This window comes from Lepidothrix coronata, unplaced genomic scaffold, assembly GCF_001604755.1.
Source record: "Lepidothrix coronata isolate B3197 unplaced genomic scaffold, Lepidothrix_coronata-1.0 Scaffold133, whole genome shotgun sequence".
Classification (NCBI taxonomy): Eukaryota; Metazoa; Chordata; class Aves; order Passeriformes; family Pipridae; genus Lepidothrix; species Lepidothrix coronata.
The window spans coordinates 2,328,461-2,342,337 of NW_016690313.1; positions in this window are offsets into that span (position 1 = coordinate 2,328,461).

Sequence of the window (13,877 nt, forward strand, 5' to 3'; positions counted from 1 at the left end):
ACTGATTTCTCCAAAGAGTCTTTTCCATCTTTCTTCATGTCTTCCACCAAGAATAAAGGACCAAGTTATATTTGGGTTAGGAAGTCAAGCATCTGCACTCGTGTGTGAGCCAAAAAAATTCCATGACTGAAATGTGCCTGTCCTCTGCCTGACAGCCAAGGGAGTAGTTCATTAACCCAGAAGCCTGGTGTTCTACTTCTTAGTCTAAGGGACTTAAATTCACATTTCTCAATAGTGTACTTTCTACCCAAGAAAAGAAAGAGAAACTAGAGTTGTTCCTCAACCTTTCTTCTCAAACTGGGCTTCTCTTTGGAGAAGGCATGCCTAGTGCAGGAGAAAAACAGATACAACAGTCTGTTGAGAAAAGGGAGAAGAGTGCCTGCTTGCAACTCAGCCATTGAAGCACTTGTCATGGAGCAGAGCACCTGTACAGAGGACCTCTAACTTTGGTTTTCTGAAAACTGAAGGAACATGAGAACCATCAGCCCATCGTATGAACCACATGAACCACATTTTTAAAAGAAAAAAAATAATCTGTCAGTGACAGATTATTAGATGCTTCAGTGCAGAAATACATTCTGAGCTCACAGTGATCTGGGTCTCACACCCAGATGACTTTTGGCTCTCAGTCTAAGAAGATGATTTTTTTTCAGAGATGTTTCCCTCTTCTGCATTTCCTGCTTTCTGTTTGATTGCCCTGTACATGCACCCCTTACCCTTTTACAAGGGACTTTAATAGCAGATATTTCCTCGGATTTACTGAATAAGGGAAATTTGGAGAATGCCTTAAGCTCTTGTAGTCCTGGAGGTGGATGTCCTTTTCTAAGTTCCGCCCTACAGAATTCCCTCTGCATCTTTGTGCTCAAACTGTCACTATCAGCACTCTGCCATTCTGAAAGGCTGGTTTGCCTGCTTTTACCCTCTGCTTTGCAGCCCCCCTCGTACTATAAATGCTTCCCCTTCCTCTTTTACCATGCTATACTTCTTGCTTGCAAGAACTTCCCACTTCCTTGTCAGTTATTATTCCAGTTTGTTAAACCACCTTTTTCCTGTTAGTAGTCCAGAAAAGAATAGAATACAAGAGATCCACAAGGATCATCAAGTCCAACTCCAGGCCCTGCACACAAAATAACCCCAAGAACGACACCAAGTCTCTGTATTCCCCTGTGGGTGTTCTGGCAATGCACACTTTGAGGCTCAGAGATGCACTTTCCAGCACGAGTGTGATGCTCGGGCACCCTGCAGCTCCCTCAGCCTTTGCAACCAGGGAGCACGGGACAGTGCCTCTCTTGTTCCTTTGGGGCTTGGGGTGAGGCATTCCTCCATCCCTCACCCACTGCTTCCTTCAGACCAGCCAGCCTCACACATGCACACTTGATTTTTACCGACTTGTTTTTGTCCCTAAACCTCTGCGCTCTCAGGGTGGTACATTGGTGCCGTGGTGTTGTGACAAAGTGCCAGCAGTGCAGAGAGAAAGCCCCTCGGGAGCTGGGATGATCTTCATCCTTGCAGTGCTTGGGATCAGCAGCAGAATGATCTGTGGTAAAGCTGGCATGAAAAATATTTGTCTTTTCAAATTAAGTGGCTTTGGCCTGTTTTCCATCACAACAGCGGCAGCACGTGGCATTGGCACAGCCAGTCCTGCTGCTCCCCTGTGGGAGGGGAGCCTCTGCCAGCCTCCCAAAAGCAGCTGCCAGCAGACCTACCCATGTGGCCTTGAGCCCAGTCGAGAGACCACACTGTGCAAGGCCACCAGTGATCCCTAAGACAGGCTTTTGGTAGCTGGTGGCAGGATGGGGATACCCTGGGAAAGCGATCGTGATGTCTCCACAAGGTAATGGCCCAAAGGTTTGAAGCCAAGGCCACTGTTCAGTCCTGGGGCAGTACTGTACTACTGCAATTATAGACAGCTCCTGAAGATCCCAGTCTCAGTTCTCATTTATGAAATATTTATTTAATGTTCTACAAAATATTTAATTATCTTGTCGATATTCTTTAAATAACTCTCTCTCCCTGTTTTAATTTAAACTCACTAAACCCAGCATTTTCAGAATGAAATGTCCTAACTTATAAAGAAAAAGTGTTGTGACTTTTGTGGTGAAAGTATTTTAAAAAAATGGTGTATTCATGAAGGATTTTCCTCACTCAAAACTTGCAGTTAAATATCCTTGATAAACACTTCTCCCTCTATTCTGCTGGGCACACAAACTAAATGAGGTTAAGCTGTAACTGTGTATGGATTCCAGTTGTCTTGACTACTGTGAATGTTTGCCTAAATCAAGCTGTAAGCAACTAAAAAAAAGCATCTGTCTTCTTGAAGCACAGTGTGCCTTCATCTGCTTCTTGACCCCCAGTCTTTCAGAATATAGCTCCTTTCTGCTTTTTCTTTGGGTGTCTTCCAGCCCTACTGTATTTTCCATTTCACCTCCTTCAGCAATGTGACTAAGCACCTCTTGAGGGTTAGTCTGTGACACGGTCAGTTCCTTTGAGTTGATAATTTCTGGGAGTTATACAGCTGGACTCATATTTTTCAGTTTCCTTTCATCCCATTTTCCCCCCCCCATTGGAATGGCTCAAGGAAATGAACACAAAATCTACATGTTGTTTTACTTTGAAGGCTTAACAGGAGATACTGATCTATGTGTCTACTCTGTTTTTACAATAAGAAAGTTATTATGAGTTCTGTGCAGATCTTCCCTTATGTATGCAAAACTGAAGATATTGGGCAGTAGAAGATATTCTACTGTTTCTAGTAGAAAGCAATACATTCTGAGCAGTTCTGGAACATCACATATATGAGCTTTCCTCTTTCTGCCATCCAGATTCTCTTTTAATGAAGGAATTACCTTACTGGTCATCACTCATGTTCTTAAGGTGCATTTGCTCCCAGAAGCTACTTTCATATTCTGTTTTAGGCTTTCTTTCATGTTAAAATCATCCATTGCTGTGTAGACTGGTGCAGCCTTTATGATTTTTGCTGTGATTAAACTTGGCAAGATTGACATACTGGATTTAAGGACAAGTGTCTGGGTTAAAGTGGGGGCCAGATGACTAGAAAAAGAAAGAAAAGCCAAAATGAAGGCACGTTGGGGGTTGGAGGGATATAGTCCTCTGCTGCCTCAGCTTGGGCTGGACAGTTCAGGCGAGTCTAACTCTGGTCTCAGACTCTCATGATTGATAAACATTACTCACACGCTGGTGTCAATAGGATTACGTGTCAGGTTAAATTAGATGAATAAGTGTTTGCTAGCTTGGAGCTTTGGACAATACACACTACTGAAGAGCACATGAACAGTATTATTGTGGGCGGCTGGACTCTCAACTCTGAGTCAACATCACTCGAGGAGCTTTAATCTTCTGTTAGAAGGTGCTCTAACTTAAAAATAAACAAAATAAAATTAAGCACAAAAGTCTAGTTTTCCACGTCTTCGGTGTGTCCAGGGTACATTTCCTTCTAATCTAAACCTGCTCTTCTTCACACAGCTGCAATTCCCAGTCGTAGTTTCCTGGGTGCTAACAGGTCTGTGTGTGCCCACTGAGCTCTGGGCAGTGGTGTGGCTGTTTGCTAACTCAGTGCTGCCATCAGGGAAACTGCAACCTTCCTTCTTCTCATCAGGAATTAAGTGTGCTTTCCTTATCCATATCTATAAATCTGATCATTTTAAGCCGTTGCTTCTCATGTTTCTTAATCAATCAGGTTTGTGCTCTACTGTTAACCTGAATGAAAATTTACGAACTGCTCTTGGGTTTGGGTCTGCAAAGACACTCAGAGGGCTTGGCTTTTCCTCTTACAGCTAATGAAGAAAGGTCCTGCCTATTTAAAGTCAGCATTAAATGCTTGTTGATTTGAATATATCAAGAAAGTTTCTGTATTAAAGGACTTTCCAGGTTGTTCAGAGCCTCCAGAAGTGTTTTTAGTTAGTACACAATACAGTTGGCTTTTAATGTTGGCTGCTGTGAGGTGAAGGAGGAGACTGAGCAATGTGTGAAATATGGTTTATTTGTTCTTCCAGAAAGGGCTCAAAATAACAATTTGTGTTTTGGATGTGAAGTGTGAAGAGGTTATCTGACTGACTTGGAATCCCACAGGGTATCTGCAGCAGGGCTAGAAAACAGTTCTCTGTCTTTCAGTGTGATGCTGCAGTTAGGGATGTATGAAACAGCAATGAACTCTGAAGTGACCTCTGTTACAAACCCAAATTCTTATGTACCTCTATCTTTTTCTGAGTTTTTGTAGGCTACTCTCACCATATTCAGAAGGTATTTTTTTTCACAGTAATTCATGCACTAAAAAAGTGATACATTTAACTTTGAATGCTTATTAATGCAAAAAACCAGACTTCTGAATCTTGGGTATAAAAGGTATCAAGGTGAATGTATTCAACAAGAACCTGAGCACCTTTTCCCTCAGTTTGATGTCAGAAAAGTCTAAAACCAAAAGAGAGGCCCCTGTGACTCCCCTATGGCAGTCTTGCAAGGATGCAACCACAGCAGGGAGAGACTGAGGTGCGAGCCCTGAGATTGGCTGTAATAGAGTTATCAGATTCTGTTTTTCTTCATTAACCTTTGATCTCCAAATTCCTGTGTTGTAAGTCCAGCTGTGGCAAGGCAACACTGTTTGATAACCCAAGGAAATCCAAGGGAAGCTGAAAATGCACTCTCAGTTGTCATCACCTTGTTTGCCAAAGGTGTGTGGTGATGGTCAAGGAGCAGGCGTTGAAAACGTTATGAGGATTTTTTTTTTTCCCAAGGAAAAGCTAAGCATGAGAATAAGGGGGATATGTCTGAAGATCAGTTTTGCTTTGCGTTTGTTATCAGTGCATCAGAGAGAGTGAAAGTTGGAAATGAGACTCTTTGGCTGTCTGGATACCTGAAGAAGTGTAAGATTTACTATTTTCTGACCTGTACTTTCGGTAAGACGTGTTTTTGTGGGCCAATTCAGACTTTTTTGTTGTTTTTGTTAGTGAATGCAATATTAAAATATACATGACATTGCTGTTATGATAAGCCAGCTACTCAACAGTGGTACATTTGTAGCTTTCTCTCTTTCCCCTCTACCGAACCCCCTTTCCCTTCATATTGGGCGACTGGTAGCTGTACCTTACCAGTACATCCCATCTGCATGGGAACAGCTGAATGGGGCAAGTCCACTTAGTTTGCTGCCTGGCAGGACAACTGTCTCGGGTCAGGGAATCCCCAGGCAGGATGAAACAAACACGGCACCTCTTGGTCACTTATTGGGAACAACGGGGACGTGTCTAGTACTCCACTTATTTTGGATAATTTTAGAGTCCCCTTAGGCTCTATGACACATGTTGTAGAGCAGATCAATCTGTGAACTGCCCTTTTTCATGCTGGCTGCAGGATCGTTGGTCTGAAAGCAACCAAGACTGGGATTCACAGTTGAAATCCAATGTTTGGGTCTTTGGGAGGTACTGTTTCCTGATTTTTATAAACTGTGTTTCATAATCCCCATCCCTCCAACTTGAGTGAGGTGAGAACATAGATCTAAGTAATCTATTTTCCAGAAATTTTCTGAAGCATTAAGAACAGGAGTAATACTTTCCAGAAAGTGTCAATACTCTGCAGTGGCTCTTTCGGAGGGGATGTGCCAATCTTGAGAACTCCTTTCATGTTGCTGCTCTTTCATCAGAGCTTCTCATTATCCGACAATTCAGATCAACATACTATCAACGTTATTTTCTTATTTTTAAATGCCGTTGCATTTCATCCTGGAATTAATGTACAGTCCCACTAAAACTCTTAATTTTGACCAAGCAGCTCTCATTTTTGGATGATGTTCTTGCAGTTATGTCAAGTTCTGTAAACTGTTGACATAAACAGCAATCACAAAAGCAGGGAGATTTGAGAGACTGGACTAAACCCCAGAAGCTGCAGTTAAAATTCATGGACATTAAGGGCAGGGTTTCTGGTGGCCCATTAGTCTCTGCATCTGCCCCTTTACCCTGGGGCACGTGTGGGAGTTTGGAGTTTCCCGAATGGTGTTCGCCCGTATCTCAGGAATGATTAGCATTCAGGAATGACAGCCCAAGCACCTTGTCCCTTATCTCATGTGTTTGTCCCTTATCACTGTGTCAATTGTCAGCGCTGCTAGTCTGGCTCATGTTTTAGGTGGCCTCTGGACCTCTGACTCTTTAGTTGACATATGGGCAAATATGATGCCTCTGGTAGAGTTTTGCACACTTGGGATCTGAGAGAGAAGAAAATCATAGGGTCTGGATGCAAGGTAATGAAACTAGTTTAATTCTTTTTTTCTTAATCAAAAGTTCTTTTTAGACTATATGAAAATGAATGAAAGTACATATTTAAGCCTTAGCTCTGGACAAACCTGCCCAAGAAACCTCTAGTAAAGATTTCATGAAAGTAAGTTGATGAGCTTGTTTTCTCTTCATGTTTCTTTAGGACTGAACTAATTTCTGGAGTTTTATTTCTCTGGGTGGAGTTTGATAATTTCCTTGACTTGGAGGTGAAAGTGTAACATTGCCTTTCAAGTGTAACCACATCTGCACCTCTGAGGTACAGTGCTCTCCTCCAAGTCAAAAGGAATGAATTGTTTAACAACTGCTGGTTCTTCCTTTACTAACTGGTACATCTTAGGGGAAGGGTTTCAGTATTTTGTTCCAGATTGCTCAGGTGAATTCTTGTATTTGGTCAAGTTCCTGTATTGGAGTGAACTGTGTTCCATTCAACATGTCAGTTGCTATGACAGTGTTTGAAAATAAATACTTTAAAGATATTTTTAACTGTTTTGAGGCATACAGCATTCAGGTCTGTTGAGGATATTGTATAACTGACAGCTGTCTTTCAGAACTAAAATATATTTAAGATTTTTTTGGTTTTGTATTATGTGCAGTAACTGGTGTGCATTTAGAAGACAGGAGGAGGGAATAAGCTTTGTATGCTTTTATAGGGAGAGAGAAAATCCACGAGGCTTTGCTCTTCCTTGGATGCACTGAAGCATTTAAGACTGGGGGAATGGCTTTAAACCAACAGAGGGTAGATTCAGATCAGATGTTAGGAAGAAATTCTTCACTGACAGGGTGGTGAGGCACCGGCACAGATTGCCCAGAGAAGCTGCCCCAATCCCTGGCAGTGATCCACAGGAAGGTGTCCCTGCCCATGGCAGAGGGGTTGGAACAAAATGATACTTTAAGGTCCCTTCCAACCCTTCTATGATTTGGGGTTAATATGTTATAGGCAACTGCTAGAGAAACTTTCTTCACTGTCTTTTACCACTGTATATATATACACGAGCCCAAATAAAAAGCGGAGTATTTACAATAGGCAGTCAGTCTCTTAATCAAGATCAGAAAATATTTATTATATTTACACATGCCCAGATCTTCTCACTGTCACATCTAACTCTTTGAAAGGCAGGAACACTAATGCTATTGCATGGAGAGGTGGGAAATAGTTGTGTTTTGGAATAATACAGGAAGAGAGATTTGATCTTAAAGGATAATTTAAAAAAACAATTTCTCAGCGATACCTGTAGAGGATATCTTCTGCTTGGGCACGGTGTAATCAAATGTGCCAAAGTTTTTCTGCTGCTTTTCTTGTTTGAAAATGGACATTAAAAAGCATGGTATGGCTGAAGTTCTCTTTGTACTGTGCTGTGAAACATGGCAAGGTTTTGTGGTTTTGGTGATTTTTTTTTTGTTTGTTTGAGGTTTTTTTGTTTCCCCCCCCAACTTTTTGTTATTCCATGGTTCTCACCTGTTAGAACTAGTCCTTTAGAGAAAGGAAATTGCTCAAAAACACAACTTAAACTGAATCTTTAAATGAGCTAATTTCAGTGTTGAGAAAGAGAATATAGAAATATTTACTCTTCTTGAAAACCAAGAAGACAAAACCACCACGCAAGTGAATTTAGAGACTCAATTTGTCTATCTATCCATTTATTTATTTATTTGTTTATTTATTTATTTATTTATTTATTTATTTATGTTAAAGCACTTCTTTCCCCCCAGAATACTCCATGGGAGAGTCAGTTAATTGTTACTGCTTCAGGGAACTTAAGGTAAAAACACTGAGGTTTTTTTAATGATCTTATTGCTTAAAATATATGGTTCTGTTGTCTATATTTTGCATGCTGTCCCAAGGAAGTTTTGATGTATTGTGAAGAGCAGGATTATTACAATTAATTTAATTGGAATTCTGCTTTATTACAACGGTTGTTTGAAACTATGTTTAGCCAAGCAGGAACCATCACAAATTTTAATAAAGTTTAATTAAACTCCATTATGTTTGTTTCTCCTTGGTGTATTAATTTTTCCAACAGATAGTATATATAGATAAATCTAAAAATATTTATGCTGTACCTATATATAGGCATGCAGATATATCAGCAGACATAATTTAAATTTATGGAAGAGTTCTAGTAAATAATTAACACATGAAAGCTGCAGTATGTAATTATTACCACCCAGGTAAAAACATAATAAATGTTACTGAAAGCTACTGGGCAGGTTGTTCTATACTGTAATAACCTTAAAGATAGAGTTTTGTACTCTGATGAGAGCTACATATCATATATATAATGCATATCACTGCCCATACTGCTGACTGCTGTGTCATTTTCTGATGATAAATTACCTAAAGGTAGAAGTGGTTGCAGAGATCCAAATGGCACCTCAGGTTTAAGCTCTGAATGGACACTTTAGCAGCAAGTCTGAACCTGTTTAAGCCTCGACTATTTTTTTTTTTTAAACACATGCAATATATCAAGCAGAAAAGTCCGTTTAAAGAAAACACAGTAATAGAAAACTCTCCCAGGATGATGAATACTGTTATAGAGGGCTGTCATTTGATGCAAACACGATTTTCCAGTTATCTTCAATAAAAAGTGTGAGGGAAAATAAAGACATGGAAGATGTCTTTACCCGGACAAAGCTGGGCTATTCACACACCCTTAGGGCAATTACTTGAAAAAATGTTCCCCCTGGAGACTAGAATCCTTTTGTGAGCCTCAGAAAGCAAAAGCTTTCTCCTGAAACTTATGGTATTACCAACAAGATCCTTGGGGTAGGGGTAGTCTCAGTTTTTGGCAATGCTGGAGCCTGGTGCTTCTATTGTGCTGTATGTTAAAAGACCAGCTTCTCTGCTTTGAGCCTGAAAACATTTTTTAATAGTTAACTCTTCGGAGAGGTGACACTAGCCTGAGTAACTCAGAAATCCAGTTTCTGCTGCTCCCTTAACCGCAGGAGCGCTTGGTCGCCTCGGTGATCTGAGCTGTAGGAGAGGCTCATCTCCACTTTCCCCAGTGGAAAGAATACAGTTATTTGTGCCTGCTTAATAAGATGTATGATGGGAGATGTTCAACAGTGGTTCTGTCTAAGGGAATAAGACATTGAGTGGTAGGATTGTGCAGTTGCTGGGCCAGAGCTTCGGAAATGCAAGTGCCGAAGGAGTGACCCCATCGCCTCCCAGCACAGGGGCCAAACGCTGCTCCCCAGCCATGGTCTGGCTGTTGAATAAACCTCCTGACTTCATGGAGGTTGTGCTGAGCACAGAGGGGAAATGCATGCCCGTACACCTTGATGCAGAAGAGACATGGTTTCCCCTTGGGAGCTCCCATGGGGGAAATGCTGGAAAGCACGTGAGCACGTTATGTTGGCACTGCACGGTATAAGATAGAACAACACAGACTCACCATGTCCCTTTTCTGCAGCAACTCTGCCGCTTGCAAACTGCAACAGGGGAGTTTGTAAGGGCAGTGAATGCCCTCCAGTGGCAGAAAACAGGGTTGGATCATTGTTTTCCATAATTGTTATGGAATTGGTGTTCACAGTTCAAGTTCAGTCTATAGAGCGTGCACCATTAGTGAGCATCCCTGTCTCTTGACTTGCAGTGCACAACAGCCCGCAAGAAAGAGATTTTTCTTGCTTCATCTTTTTAGCTTGTTTTGATGCACCTAGTGCCCAGTCTACTCTCTCAGTATGGGCCAGTAGCCTGGAAATTGAAAACTGGCCCAGCAGATTTTCACTCTGAGCTGCAACAGAGTTTAAACATTTGGAAATCGCATTACCATGAGCGTCTTTAAACCAAAATTAGGTGGTGCATTTTTTTTTTTTTTCCATATGAAACTCAGTCTTCACAAAAGCAAGTTTGCAGATGACACGGAACTGGGAGGAGCTGTTGACTTCTTCAAAGGCAGGGAGGCCCTCAGAGAGACCTGGACAAATGAGAGGGCTGGGCAATCACCAACTGTGTGAAGTTCAACAAGGGAAAGCGCCGGATTCTGCACCTGGGATGGGGCAACCCCAAATGTACGGACAGACTGGGGAATGAGATGCTGGAAAGCAGTGCCAGGAAAGGGACCTGAGGGTCCTGATTGATGGCAAATTGAACATGAATCATCAGTGCCCTGGCAGCCAGGAGGGCCAACCATGTCCTGGGGGGCATCAGGCAAAGCATCACCAGCGGGGTGAGGGAGGGGATTGTCCTGCTCTGCTCTGACCTGGGGTGGCCTCACCTTGAATATTGTGGCAGTTTTGGTGTCTGCAATATAAGGAAGATGTTAAGCTGTTAGAGAGTATCCAAAGGAGGGCAACTAAGAAGGGCCTTGAGGGGAAGCCGTGTGAGGAGCAGCTGAGGGCACTTGGTGTGTTCAGCCTGGAGGAGACTGAGGGGAGAACTCATTGCAGTTACAACTTCCTGGTGAGGGGCAGAGCAGGGGCAGGCACTGATCTCTTCTCTGTGCTGACCAGTGACAGGACCCAAGGGAATGGCCTGAAGTTGTGTCATGGGAGGTTTAGGTTGGATGTTAGGAAAAGGTTCTTCCCCCAGAGGACGGTTGGGCACTGAACAGGCTCCCCAGGGCAGTGGGCACAGCACTGACAGAGTTCAAGAAGCGTTTGGTCAATACTTTCTGGAACATGGTGTGAATCTTGGGATGGTCTTGTGCAGGGCAAAGGGTTGGACTCAATGATCCTTGTGGGTCTCTTCCAACTCAGCATATTCTGTGACTCTCTGATTCTGTGAAATAATCTTTAAATATTCATCTCAGTAAAGGCTGCTGCTATTGTGAATTTTTTCCTCTCTGGTTGCTCTAGGCCATGCCTAGTCTGGCCCCAGGCTTGACTGCTCTGTGGTGGGAAGACACCACACGCCTTGACCAAGGGTTTTCCAGTTGTCTTTGATAACATTACCTTCTGTGGTTTAATCCCAGCTAACAACAAAGCACCATGCAGTCACTCACTCAATCCCCCACCAGTAGGATCAGGGAGACAATAGGAAGCATAAAAGCCAGAAAACTGGTGGGTTGGGGTAAAGACAGTTTAACAGGGAAAGCAAAAGCCACGCACACAAGCAAAGCAGAACAAGAATTAATTTGCTGTTTCCCATGGGCAGGCAGGTGTTCAGCCCTCTCCAGGAGAGCAGGGCCCCATCACATGTAACGGTTACTTGGGAAGACAAAAGTCCATCACTTCAAGCATCCCCCATCCCTCTTCCTCCTTCTTCCCTCCACTTCATATACTGAGCATGATGCCATGGTCTGGACTATCCCTTTGGTCAGTTGGGGTCACCTGTCCTGGCTGTGTCTCCTCCCAGTCTCCCATTCATTCCCAGTGTCCTTGCCAGCCTGGCAGTCCAAAAAGCAGAAAAGGCCTTGGCTCTGTGTAAGCACTCCTGAGCAATAACAAAAACATCTCTACATTATCAACACTGTGTTCAGCACAAACCCAAAACACAGCCCCACACCAGCCACTGTGAAGAAAATGAACTCTACCCCAGCCAAAACCAGCACACCATTTTATTTGTAACTTTTAAAGTAAGCCTTTCAAACAAAAAGATGATACCCTGAGCTCTAAAGTAGAGTTTGGGTGATCCAGCAGTTGTCCTTTTGGAAAAGAGATCAAACTGTGCTGCATGCAATGTGAATATTGGCACAAGTAAAAGAAGTAATTTGTACTTTAAATGACTGTGGATGTTTTCTCTGGAAACACTGCTTTTCCAGAAAGAGTCTTCTGGGTTCATCAGTATTTGATGACAGCCCAGGAAAGAGAGAGATCAGAAACTGGTGAAAACTTTTGTGCAAGAGGCACGAGTCCCTTGTCAGCTGTGGCTGGTTTGCTATAAAAGCTTACTACAAGTTATTTGGCATTTCCCACATCTCCTTGGCACCTCTGTATAACCAAGTACACAGAGGTTTTCTATTTATTGATGCATTGTTCATGAGGATTTCACTTACAATATCTATAGGATAATTACATTAGTAGTGTTCCTATCACTTATGCTAATTCTCAACTACACTAAGAGGCCTGATTTCCTTCCTTATTTTGGCAGGTCATTGATTTTACGCTTCTTCAAATGCTTTGCTCAGTTCAGCAAGCAAATATAAAGAAATTTTTTTATTTATTCTTGGTAATGCAATCATCTATTGGGTTAAATAAAAGAATTACAAGAGATATCAAGTAAAAACACTGGTCACCCTCCTTTTGATTTAGATGACCTAGCAAAGCTGAAAAAGATACTAAGAATTGTATAGGCATAATCAGAGGAAAAAAAGTTATTTTTTAAAAAATAATTTATTATAACCTTTTTTCTTTCTTTTTCTTGGGGGCTAGTATTATGAACACTTGTAACACACACATATGTATATGAAGACAAATTATATTATTAGCAATTCAAGGGCAGAAGAAGCCCCTTACTTAAAGGAAAACATATTTTTCTGCTTTCTTCAGATTGGTTTCCAAAGACAATTTCCACGTTGATCCAAATGATATTTGTCTGCTGTTGAAGGGTGTTACAATAAAAGTCATAAGCAAAGATGTTCACAGGATGCGCTGACAGAGCTGATTTCATGCTTACAGGTGCAGCCAGCAGTTAAGTTTTCAGTTTTCAAACATGAGTTGTAACAGTCTGTTCATTCTTCACAACTCAAACAATACAGTTGTCCAAGAAGTAATTCCTGTTGACTTTCCTGTTGAAAACCCGTGTTCTCAAACCCCATCAGTCAATATTGCCTGGTGTGCTCGTGTGCACTTGTGCGTGTTGGCAGGGTGGCGGGGTGGAAGATGTGAGTGCATGTTGACACAGTGTTACTCGGAGGAAAAGGTACATGTCTGCTGGGAGAGTCATGTTTAACCAGAGAAGTGGCATTCCACATCATTACTCGTTTGAAATCGAGTGCTGCAGTTGATTCATTCAAACAGACTCATGTGAAGTCTTCCTGTGCCATCACCTTGCTTGGCCCCAACTACCCCAGACTAAGGGCTCTTCCTCTAGCATCCACCTCTTGGGGAGAAGGATATCCTCTCACAGATGCACCCATTGCTGAGACAACAACACAGAGTGCTACAGGTGTCCTTAAATATATTACATCCTTGTATTCCCTGCAGTGGTGATCCCTGGGATTAGTGAAGTCTAAGAGAGTTTTAGTGAGTACTTATCTGCATATCTAGCCAGCTTCAGGACTGTGCTGAGGACTCTGATGCCAAAGGTTATGTTGACCCAGAAAGGAACTGGAGTGGATCCAAACTCCTCTGAATCCAGCTCTCTGATGTATCCAAATTAATAGGGCAGCTGCAGCAATGATAAGTTTTGAACGCAGGGTTTTCGTTCCTTGTTTAATATCTGTGCTTAACACTGTGATACCCATCTCTTGCAGAGATTTGTGTTTTATGGTGTTTCTCTTGCCCTTTACTGCACAGTGTCGTGACCCTTGCACAAGTCCTTGGGTCAGTCTCTCTAGGCAAGGGCATGCAGAAGATCTCAAGTGTCAAGAGGGGAAATTGCTGTTTCTTTTCTTTTTTTCTTTTCCCTTTTTCCCTTTTTTCTTTCTTTTCTTTTCTTTTCTTTTCTTTTCTTTTCTTTTCTTTTCTTTTCTTTTCTTTTCTTTTCTTTTCTTTTCT